The sequence below is a fragment of the Alosa pseudoharengus genome, unplaced genomic scaffold, assembly GCF_046254945.1.
Source record: "Alosa pseudoharengus isolate Yale_2024_CS ecotype anadromous, Long Island Sound unplaced genomic scaffold, YU_APseudo_1.1 YU_APseudo_1.1_scf_20, whole genome shotgun sequence".
NCBI classification, from domain to species: Eukaryota; Metazoa; Chordata; class Actinopteri; order Clupeiformes; family Clupeidae; genus Alosa; species Alosa pseudoharengus.
The window spans coordinates 11,018,555-11,030,802 of record NW_027468664.1 but is presented as its reverse complement, the minus strand read 5'-3'; the positions used below and the strand labels follow the sequence as shown (position 1 = coordinate 11,030,802).

Here is a 12,248-nt window from a genome sequence, read left to right as displayed (position 1 = left end):
TTTACTGGTAATGTCGTAGACCTCGCCTTCAGTATCCTACGTGGGTGTACTAAAATGAAACTAAAATGAACAGGGTAAGGTTACATTGTGACATTGATTTATTTGCCTGAATATACCTGTTTTTATTTCAGAATTGCTCGTGTAGCCTAATAGGCTTCACGAGTTACAATGTTGCACTAATGTGTCTTTTGGCCAATATTTATGCCTACCTGGTGGCTAGATATAGCCTATCAACTGGGAAGAACGCCTCCTTTCCACACTCTGAAATAAAGGAACGTTCTCAGCATGCCTGCAGACCCATGCTTTCATCTAACCAAGACGGTTGTTCAGATAAAGAAAATGTAGACCTAAGTGATTATCTCTTCTTCCTAACCACCGAGAATAGGCCTAATCTCAGGGAAATCTAACCACAGAGGAGTTCCTCCATAGAAAGTGGTTTTCGCGCAGTCCACATCCTCTGTAGGCTATTGATCAAACTTGGGGTGGCGCTGTTGCACAAACCTTGAACTAAGGACCATTACGCTCGAGCGCTATGAAATAGGTTAGGCTACTGATAGCCTATTGAACGAGGACAACTATGAGACTGTTTAGACAACTGCTCACTGTCGTCATTCATTGCATGTACAGATATTAAACGTCCTTTTGTACATCCTACTCAGATTGAGGCTTTGATCCATTATTTCTGCATGCAGATGGCCCCAAGCCACCCAGACCAAGCTGGCTGGCCAAACCAAGGTAGCCTACTCTGAAAAACGTTACCACTTTAGTATGTATGTGTATGGAGCAAATTAGGGCGCATGCGTCTTAGGGAGGTTTGCCCCCACCCATCCGGGCTGCCACCACAGGAGAGAAGAAAGGGGCAGGTGTGACAGCAGGAGGCAGGGCAAATGGATGGATCTCTCGGTCGGTCCCTTAGTTACAGTAACCATCTTACGCACTGTGCTTCTAGGTGATCAAAGACGACCTGCTGATGTCAGTTAGAACAGGTATTTTCTAGCAGTCAAGCGAAACGCCATGTCTACTTTTTCTCATCGCACTTCGGAGTATTTCAGGCTAGCTTGCTGACTGGGACACCCTGATCTGACGTTAATGTAACTGACCGTGGATCTGTCCAAAGGTGAGTTGCTAACTAACCAAAATTGATATCAGCTGTCCGTAACCTAGCAGCTAACTTAAGTCATTCTGCTGGCTGGTAACGTTTGCTAATGTCTGTAACATTAAACGCTGCACTGCTTACTTACACATTCGAACTAAACGTTAGCATAAAGCTGCCTCACTTGCCTAATGTGTAAGGTAGATTACCGCATGTTGACTCAATGTTTTGGCTAACTAGCACCTGCCATACATCACTTAATAGCTAACATAAGGTGATTGTTGCTGGCTAGTTGCTACACTGATATTTACAGCATGTGCGAGGCTAAACATTGCGTCCAACATCCTAACCTAATTTGTTATAGGGTTTTCCATGATCCCTCCCTCGTTCCTAAACGTCTCAAGGATGCTATGCTGCTGTAAAAAGATACTCCACGATGGAGGAACGACCTATGGCACATTACATTTTAGCATGTTCCAAACGCTACTAGAAAATAATGTGTCAGTCTCTTTACATCAGTACCGTCTAATGTGTGTTTAACATGTCTGTTGTAGTAATATTCTGTAGTCCATATGCTTAATGATAGTCTGGTCTAGTCCATATGCTTAAAGATGTCCATCAAGGTCTTATAAGGTGTAGCTAGTTGTGTGCCATCCATAGCTTTTGCGCAATCATCTTTATTTTGTTAGAAGCTCACATGACACTTTATTGTCGTTTACGTTGTTTAGAATGTCTGGCTAAGAGTCATGTTTTGTTGGCAGTGTGCTGCCTCACTTTAAGCTGTCTTATGATTTGACTAATGTCCAGTCTGCTTCTCTCCCATCCCCCTATGCCTTGCATAGTTTAGGGATTGGTCGAAGTCTGGAGTCGATGGAACTTAGAGCTCTTATGTGCAAAGGTTGTGTTGTGCCTTTGAGAAGCTGTAACATTCTTTGACACTACATTAGGTTAGCTGTAGAGCTGTCGGAATCGATTCCTATTTGGAGAGTCTTGAAAACATTTCATACCCAATGAGTGTTACACGGGCCCATGTAATAAAAGGCATCTGTGTGATTGACAAGCTAAATTTAAGCCTGGCTACATACCAGAGATCTCCTCACTGCCTAGTACTAGATGATGAACAATGACAATGTTTAGGTGTCTTGAAACTCAGCTTGGGGTCAATCTCTTCCTCAGAAAGCAACCATTTCATTTCATGCCTCTCTGAATGACATCTGATTTTCCAAGGATGGCGTGTTGACATTGGGTCCATTGTTTCCATCTTGGATTCTCCACTGCCTGCGCGGTCAGGCTGTTTGACACATCAAGCATCCTCCACAGAGAATCTCTCTGACCAAGTCGTCCAGCACTGCCAGTGGTCAGACTCCCCAGTACTCAGTCTCTGCCTGCTTCCTCTGCCCTCTCCTGAGTTGCCCCCCTGCCCTCTGGCCTGGTCTTGCCTCAGTAATCCGCGAGGGGCTGGCTTACTGAGTCTGCTGTCTGGTGGACAGCAGGCACCACCTGCTGTGGGCTTGCACTTACAAGCTTGGGGGTAGAGAGGGGAGAATAACAAACACAATAGTTTGAACTCTGCACCCTCCACACCCTATTCTGAGAGAGTAGAAGAAGAACATAAGAAGGGCTCTGGTTGGTGTGGCGGTGTGTCTTTGGTCTAGAAGGTCTGATGGAGAGAGTGATGAAGATGATGGAGGACGAGGATGCTATCTCTCCTCGATTAGAGTGGAACATAACTGGATTATCTCTCTCATGGCTCTCTGGCTGCTATACCCATCTCTCTCTCCATTTGTGTTAGCCTCCATCATTTCTATGTTCCGCCAGGAGCATCACTATTCTCTTACCTATCTCTTTCCTAGTTTTGTGTTTTTTACCCCTGTAAAGTTTTTTTTTCACAGTAGAGGCATGTAAGCTTATATACACTAGCCACCTCATGTATACATATATCATGGACCTGAAAATATTGGTAATATTAGCATTAGAAGCTAAAATCACTATAGGGAAAACATAGACATAATCCAAAAAGTATGGTTGTCCTAATACAAATGTCAAACAAGTAGCATCAGATGGATTGTCGGTAGCAGTACCCTGAGTAGCTCAGTGAGAGAACTGCAATGAAGGTTGCTATCATTTTCATCTAAATGTCTGGGGGCTTAATAATGTGGATGTTTTGTGTGGTTTATTGCTTTCACAACCTTCTAGGTGTAGCCCACACAGTCTCTAGCTATTGTTAGACACAGTGATCAGCTCAGCTCAGCAGCACACCTTCAGTACAGGTTTGGCCATCTCCACGGTAATGGATTGACTTGACAGCAGCAGAACACACACTTGACGTTTGAAAAGAAATGAGGGAAGGACTTCTGGGCAGGGCTTGCTTTGAGTCTGCTTGAGACTGTGCTTTGTCATATCATATGTTTGGTTATGTAATATGCTTATCATGTACTTTTGCTCCCTATCTTTGAGGCACATGAAATGTGCTATACAAATAAACTTGACTTCACTTTGCACATAGGCTAGTGGATAGATGTGGTGTTAGTTCATCAATGCATTGGTTTAAACTGAATAACACTGCTCTTTGATGCGTCACTGTTGAAAGGGTTTGGTTTGGGAGACAGAAAAGCCAGGGCAGGGGAATGTTGTTATTAGGGGATGAGATTGGGTTGATGGTTGAACCAGGACAGGCTACAGATAAGCAAATGACATATAGATGGGGTGAGAAGGAAATGAGGATTTGGTCCCCGGGCCCGGGAGGCAGGGACAATCCATCCTTTGTGTGTGTGCTGGACTGTGTTTGAGCTGATGCATGTCAGTTGACAGTGCTCCAGAAGGTCTCAGATATTAAGACGAGAAGCTTGAATGAACAGCATGCAGATATTTCTCTCTCTCTCTTTCACTCTCTCTCTCTCTCTCTCTCTCTCTCTTTTCCTCTCATTGCTGGTCTTGTGGTTCTTTCTCAATAATGTGCGTGGAAGACAGCTTGTCATGCCTGGTGTGTTGCTGAAGCCTTTCGCTCACACTGTGGAGTTGATCAGATGCTCGTTGGAAGAGAGAAAAAGAATCAGAATCCATATAGGCTAGTCTAGTGTAAATCACAATTTCCCAACCTGTTTCCAAAAGGTTTGTCTTACCTGCAGTGTTTTTTGTGGGCTGACACAAACCTGTTTCATTTAGTCATTATGTTATTTTTCCCTCTTGCCAGACACCTCTTCCATTTCAACTTGCCTATCTCTTAGCTCGTGAGATTAGCATAGCTAGCACCACCTCACCATCGCATCTCTAGGCCAGTCTGCAGCGAGACACTGTGGGCAATTTTACTGCCGTGGTCGGTAACTGTTAGTGCCGCTCCTTTGCGCACAAGCTGTGCGCCGACGCGCCCTCGCCTCTCTATCCCGAGGGGGGTGATGTTCATCTGACAGTCAGCCAGCCAATGTCGCCGGGCCGCCGCTCTTGGCTCACTGGCACACGGCTGTCGCGCCGTCATCTCCGGCTGGGTGGCCCGCATTCCGCAGATTGCACGAATCTCGCGGTCGACGAAGCTGTTGGCATGGCGATGGCGGCATAGGGGCGAAAAAAAGCTTCTCTGAGCCAAAGCATGATGGGAAGGGAGGTCAAAGAGAGGAAAAAAGGTACCAAGCCTACTATATAGTGCTACTAGCCAAACACTACTACCTTATCATTTACACAAGAGGAATACATTGTGTGTGTATAGAGGGAGCGAGTGAGGGTGTATAGAAGAGTTTTTCCTGTGTGGAAGGAGAGAGCGAGAAACTGCAATACACAGTCAGTCAGCCCTGACTCAGTTTGGGTGCAGGTGCTTCAGTGCAGTGTAGAGGCCTTTCAGAATGACAGATTATCTGGAGGGCTTTGCTTTGCTTTGCCTTTGTGTTCTAAAATAAAAGTTCCAGGCTTTGTTCCTTACGCTTTAAAGTTTAAGGCCTTCGTCTCAGCTACTCATTTTATCTCATGATTTTATGTTCTGGCTGACTAAAAACGCCCACTTCTACCTGCAGTGCGAAAACAGTTTGAGGGTTGCACTTGGTTGTGACTTTATTCACTTACTGTCCCTCCACTTTAGATAAAAATTGAATATGGAAATGTGCCCCAAACAACGTTTTGCTTCCTGTGAAACCATCAACATATCACAATCATACACTTACATTCAGATTTTTGAGCCATTTTGAATTGTTCAATTCGTCATACAGAATTCTTTCCATGAGGGGCTAGATTTGCAATCCCACTGCTTCAGGATTTCCTAACTGTGCAAGCTCTACCAGTTACCACATCTTCCCAGCATGTTCAAACGGACAGCAGACGTGTTTTTGGCTCGATGGTGTTTTAAGCCCCCACCGTCGACTTCCAGGCAGCGCTGCGACCATTGACTTCAAGGCACCTAACCCTAACCCTTGCCTAACCCAAGTGCCTTCCATGCAGCGCTGCCTGGAAGATGACATTGGTGGCTTAAAACACCAAACACTGAGTTTTTGTCAGGCAAGACGTCGGTATGCCAATCGTAACAGCCCAATGCATGTCATGTCCATGACGTTGTGAATGCCTTCACCTCACTTCCTGTATGCTGCCCTCCAACACCGTCTGAAGGGTCAGCAGAAGCTGTGTGGTGACCCTACCCTGCCCCCCTCAGCATCCAAACATTGATTTCTCCACAGCGATTACAGCAAGCCTCTGGTTAATGAATGGACATTATAAATCATGGCAGGTGTCAGAAAATGAGTGATGATGAGTTGCTGCAGAGGAGAGGTTGTGGAGGAGGGAATAAATGTGTGGGGATTTTCCTCTGGGTAGGAGTGTGTGTGTCTGTATGTGTGTGTGTGTAAGATTGGGGGCTCATAATGGGAAGGTAGAGAGTGGGGGTTGTTGGGGACCCGAGGCTCAAATTAGGCTTTGGTGATATTTATCTTGAGCAGCAGCAGTGATTTTGTGTTCAGCTGGAAAGATGTGGCTCTGGGAGATTTGTCATTTTCCTCACACCGCCGTTCACAGGCGTGAGAATATGATTTACTGCTGTGTGAAACACCTACTGTTATTATAGCATGCTGCATGGGGATTTGGAAACTGGACATGTGAATTGGCCTTCTCAAGACCAACTAGCAATCCAACCCCTAGAACCTCGCTGTATTCCTCCAGACTTGTGTTGTGTGGCCAGTGACTCATGCAAGCCACTAAAAGTTAATTAATCTCCGGTGATGTTCAATGACTCGTCTAGCTTTCGAGAAGGGCATTCTCGCTTGCAGAACTGTGAATGAGTTCTACAGTGTGCTTAGCGCTGTGCCGCTGCTGGCATCCAAATTGGGTGCGGTGGCAGCGGTGGGATAATCCACACTCTAAAAGATCAGTGGCAGAATCATTGAGCGCAAGAATAGGCAGCGTGTGACTTGCCCCCTTTTGTGGCGTTACGTCGCACGAGGCTTAACGTTGCTGCTGCTGCTGCTGCTGCTGTTGCTGCCAGCGGTGGTGGATGGTTTATATAGGCCACTTGATGAATTATTTTCAGCGCCGCAATTTCGCCTCGGCTCGACTTTGCCCGCTCGCCACAAGATCAGCGTCACAAAGGCCATTATCGGGTTGCAGCAGCCTTGCTGACGGCCTTGGCTGGCGTCCTGAAAGATATATACTCACTGCGTGGTGTGGCCGACCTGCAACCTTTGGGGAAGCCAGTGTACATAGAAATCGCCATGACACAGCAGAGTTGGTTTGAATATGCTCTGAAGGTTAGGCCTGAGCTGTACTTGTTTGTAATTGTTTTTGTTTTCTTTTGATAGAGTGTTGGATTCCCGTGTGTTGCTGAAAAGTGGTCACCTGCCTGGTAGCCTGAGGATGAGTGAACTGGCCTGTGTGAATATTTGATGAATGTTTGTGTGTGTATCAGGTGTTGTTCACCCAGTTCTGCCAAGAGGTGAAGGTGACCAGTACAGCGTCTCCCTCTTTCTCTCTCTCCAGAAATACCCGTAGAACAATATGACTTCAAATCACACAAGTGCTGACTGCATGGTAGTCCTTGCACTCACAGTAGTCCCACAAAGGGGGATTCCACATGGAGAGCATTTAGCCACTCATTCACTCACTCACACACACACACACACACACACACACACACACACACACACACACACACACACGTTCACACACACACACACACATACACAAACTCACACTTACACACACACATTTAGCTTCTGTGTTGTCTGAAGTAGCGTGGTTTTGCCTGGGTGACGTGGCAGAAGAGGCCAGGCCACTCTTTCTGGTCCTCGAGGAACAGACAGGCCCATCCCATCCCCCCCTGCTGTAAGAGGATCCACCGTCTCCATGGTGACGGTGTGAGTGGGGGTGCGGAGGGAGCGGTGGCTAGTGTTGCGGCCGGCAGTCAGCAGCAGGCCCCCCCATCATCCCCCTGGGGAGCAGAGAGATGGGTTTCACCCTGCTGCATGGCTCAGGTGCTGGAGATGGAGCTGGGTCAGACTCCGCTATATACCACTCTCCCTCTCTTTATCTATCTTCCTCTTTATCTATCTCCCTCTCTTTATCTATCTCTCTCTCACTCTCTCTCTCCCTTCTCTACCCCCATCTGCCTCTCTTGTCATCTTTGATGTCTTTCCCTTCTCTCCCTCTCTTTCTTTACTCTCTTTCTTTACTCTCTCTCCATAATCTCTCACTCTCTCCCTCTCTCCCACTCTCCCACCTTTCTCTCTCGGCTCTAAGGCAGAGCCTGATGCAGCAACTAGACAACCTGCTAACATGACACTGAAATATGATGCGGCGCGACTTAATGTAATATGATGGATTTTCAATTGGAAGTCCGACTGGCACTGGACTGGAAACACATGGCAGTGCTCTGTGAAACAGCAAATGTGATCTCTTCGGTACTCAGCAATTAAATATTTGAACGTGGTGCAAGTTTATTGACCAGTGGAGTGAATTCCCAAAGACTTCCCTACCTGTCTTTGTTTTGGAGGGGCACACTACACTACACAGCACCGTGGGGCAGGCAGCGGATCCCCTGATGGCGAGGCTACATCTGGTGGAAGTTAGCGTGGACAGCTAACATGGCAGCTTAAAAAACCCATCTGTTTCCATCTCTAGAGTGCACCATCTCACTGTCACACTGTCACACACACGCACACACGCACACACACACGCGCACACACGCACACACACACACGCGCGCACACGCACACACACACACACGCGCACACATGCATACACACACACACACTATCAGCTATTGCTGGATTTTTGGTGGGTCCCCTCTTCTTTCTCTCCCTCTCTTCCTCTCTCTCTCTCTCTCTCCCTCTCTCTGTTTCTCTCACTATCTCTTTCTTTCTCTGTCATGATTTGGCAGTACTTGGGTCGCTCTCCTGCTGGGCTGCTTTGGCAAACAGCTGACATTTTCATATGACAGGTGGCTGCATCTCGCCTCAGCGCGGGAGTGCAAATCTGTCCTCCTTCCTGACAGCTTTCTCTCTCCCTGCCTCTCTTTCTCTCTCTTTCTCTGTCCCTCCACCCCCCCCCCCTCTTTGTTTTGCTTCATCATCTCTTTCATCACTCCTCTAGCCACTAGTCTACTTTTGCCGTCCCCTGCTGTGGGTTTGTTAATGTTTGTTTCGTGTGTGAATGTGTGTGTGTGTGTGCCTCTGTCCATCTAACTCTTAATCTCTTTTTACGACTCTAGGAAGCCCTCCCACTCTCCCCTCCCTGTCATTCTTTCACTTGCTTTCTTTTTCACACATTTATACTTGCTCACACACCCCCATTCTCTCTCTCTCTCTCTCTCTCTCTCTCTCTCTCTCTCTCTCTCTCTCTCTCTCTCTCTCTCTCTCTCTCTCCCTCCCCCCTCTCTCCCTGGCCACTGAGATCCAGGCGGGATTAGGGGCAGCAGGCAGCACCCTTCCCCAGAGCATGAGGCAGTGGTGGGGCCCGCCAGAGTTCTCCTCCTGCAGATTAGAACTCTCCACAACTCCAGAGTTTCCAGGGCACCTTGACTCCTGATTTGATGAAAAGAAAAAAACAACATTTTGATTGATTTTGTTTATTTGGAACAGCAGAATTCAGTCTTTATTTTACCTTACCTTACCTTAATGAGATGTACACATAGGCTAGTCTTGCTTGTAATAGAGGATTGGTCCAGTGCTGGAGGTCCCAATGAGTGTGTGTGTGTGGGGTGTATGTTCGTGTTGTGTGCACACTCACTTGCATGCGGCCGGCTAAAGCGTGACGGTGTGTGATGTACAGTGACAGACCTCAGGCCAGCTGGAGCCTCATGCATAATGCAGGTCTATCCCTCTCGCTCCTCATCTAATCAAGCCCAGCATGCGGATATATGGCAACACAGAGGCGAGGGCACAGTCCTGCACACATACACACAGGCCTGTAGGTGTGTGTGTGTATGTATGTGTGTGCGTGTGTGTCTGGGACTTTGCCTATATTTCAAGGGTGTGTATATTCTCTTATCAAGAGCCGAAACCCATATGTGTGAGCTCACATATTTACTCTGTGTGTGTGTGTGTGTGTGTGTGTGTGTGTGTGTGTGTGTGTGTGTGTGTGTGTGCGCGTGTGTGTTTCAGGGCGTCCAGCAGTAATTTATAGCGTTGTATTGCCCTTACGCTCTGTACTTTTCCTTCCATTTTCTCCTGCACTGCTGCCACTGAGAGACTGTAAATATGGGAGTGCGTATTTGGCATTTCAAAGCCCTCGCAGCACTGTCAGCAGTGTCCATTTTGAAATGAGCTGTCCTGGCAACAAGGTGGCGAGACTGCGGTCTGCCCACACTGCCGCATATTGAAGCCTGATGTACCACCGGTGATCCGGCATTGGTGCTCCAGTTGCCACGTGAACCTACTTGATTGGCAGCTGCTGTGCCCAGTCAGGTTGTCCAGTCAGGCTCATACTGTATATAAGGCCATTATTACCTAAGACTCATTAAGAAAGGGGGGGGGGGGTCTAATCTGGGAAACTGATGGTCTGTGTTGAAACCTCAAAAGGATGGCATGATTGGTTTGTTTAACCTTTGGATTACATGATAAGGATAAGGTGTCTTTACGAGGTGTTGCCGAGAGAGTGGAGAAGGAAAAAGGCCGAAATCCTGGAACTGGGTGTGGAAGACCTGTCTGAGGGAAAGGACACTGTCTACAGTATGACCATGACGGTTGTTTTTGTTGTTGATATTGTTTTTGTTTTGCCATACTAAATAGAGGAACACAAGGCTGCTTAACTGACAAACAAAACTGCTGAGCTTTTCACAGACCACAGAGAAGTGTTGAGTGCGTGTGTTTGAGATTGGAGGATTAGACAAACTGCAGAAGTGAAAAAGCTTTTCCTCATTTCCAGTTTGTAGAGGCTGCCAGTTAGTCTGACGTCTGAGTCCCGGCTCAAAGCATACTGCAGCACAGTAGCAAAAATATGCACTTTCAAAAACTCTTTTGGAAATTTAATTAGTTGTTGGCAGCTGATGTTGACAGCGCAGACTAATGTCTGGCCCAGACCTTTGTCAGCATATAGACAGACAATTAGAATACTCTTAGACAAGTAAAACAAAACAAAAAGTAGTTGTAGAAGTAGCAACGTTTGGTGAGTGTAGAGATGGAGAATTAGATGGTAAATGGACTACAATGCATTCGTATAGCACTTGTCTACTCCTAGAGGTTTACAGAGTAATGCCTCATATTCGTACACACACACACACACACACACACACACTCTCTCAACAGGAGCAGTTTGGGGTTTCTGTATCTTGTTCAAGGACGCTTCAACAGGGTCAGGAGGAGTCGGGTTCGAACCACTAGCCTTCTACTAAGGGGTTACACATTGAGTAAGCTGTAGGAAGCTTGCAGCTGGTGCTTACCCTGTGTGTGGAGGAGTGGTCTTTTATGGCTGAATGACTGGAATGCTCTACTGCGTTGAACCCAATTCTAGCCTTTTCCTCTTGGCCTTCAGCCACTAACCGTGTGTGTGCGTGTGCGTGTGCGTGTGCGTGTGCGCTTGTTTCTCTCGTGCAGGTGACATTATCCAGCCTGTCTTGCCCTTTATCACAATCACAGAGAATGATGAGCCCAAAAAACAACTCTCTTTTCTTCCTTCTCTCATCCCTCTCTCTTCCCTTTCCTCTTTCTCCTCTTCTCCAGGAGACCCAGACTGCAGACGGACACACGTTAGCGTTGTGCGGACGGACGGCGTCCGAGGACTAGTCGGGGCCAGATCTCTGGAGACTGCTGCCAGCGCTACAGCCGCCGGCGCGGTTGCTGATCTCCCAGCTGCTACGTCTCCCGCTTCCACAAAAGACATTCATTAAAATGGTGGGTCTGTCAGGCTGAGCCCTGTCGCAGGCGTACTGTCCAGCCAACAATGCCGTGGTCAGAGAGGCTGAGATGGGCAGCCATTTAGCAGTAAATTCTAGCAAGACGACACAATCTGTTGCCACAACAAACTACTTGTTTTCTAAACAATAGATTTATGTCGGTATCTTGTAATTGTATATTGTATCGTGTAATTGTAGCATCGCCATAGCATACACATTATGTCACAGTTGAAAAATATATGATGCACTATGGCATGCGTGTATGTATGCATACAAGTACAAGCACACACATTCAGAATATTACATGTCACACTGAATACATATTGGTGTGTATGCCGAGGCTTCTGAAACGTGCCAGATCTGAGCGATTACACGTGTGTGTGCGTGCGTGCGTGTGTGCGTGCGTGCATGTGTGCGTGCGTGCGTGCGTGCGTGCGTGCGTGCGTGCGTGCGTGCGTGCGTGTGTGCGCGTGCGCGTGCGTGCGTGCGTGCGTGCGTGCGTGCGTGCGTGTGTGCGTGCCGAGACGTGCCAGTCTTTAATCAGAACGCCCGCACCTGGCAGTCTTTAATCAGAACGCCCGCACCTGCCACGCCGAGACGTGCCAGTCTTTAATCAGAACGCCCGCACCTGGCACGCCGAGACGTGCCAGTCTTTAATCAGAACGCCCGCACCTGGCATGCCGACACGTGCCAGTCTTTAATCAGAACGCCCGCACCTGCCATGCCGACACGTGCCAGTCTTTAATCAGAATCACCTGGCAGTCTTTAATCAGAACGCCCGCACCTGGCACGCCGAGACGTGCCAGTCTTTAATCAGAACGCCCGCACCTGGCACGCCGAGACGTGCCAGTCTTT

At 47.6% G+C, this 12,248-nt stretch overlaps 1 protein-coding gene across 1 annotated transcript in view; it reads left to right on the top strand.

Annotated features, from left to right (window-relative positions):
* Positions 1-836: 836 nt before the first annotated feature.
* The window catches only part of rab3ip (RAB3A interacting protein (rabin3)), a 33,954-nt gene continuing 22,542 nt past the window's right edge, over positions 837-12,248 (top strand). Inside the window, exons 1-2 of the mRNA XM_076296559.1 lie at positions 837-1,117; positions 11,221-11,391. The gene's annotated coding sequence lies outside the window, so the exon portion shown is untranslated. The remainder of the gene's footprint in view (positions 1,118-11,220; positions 11,392-12,248) is intronic.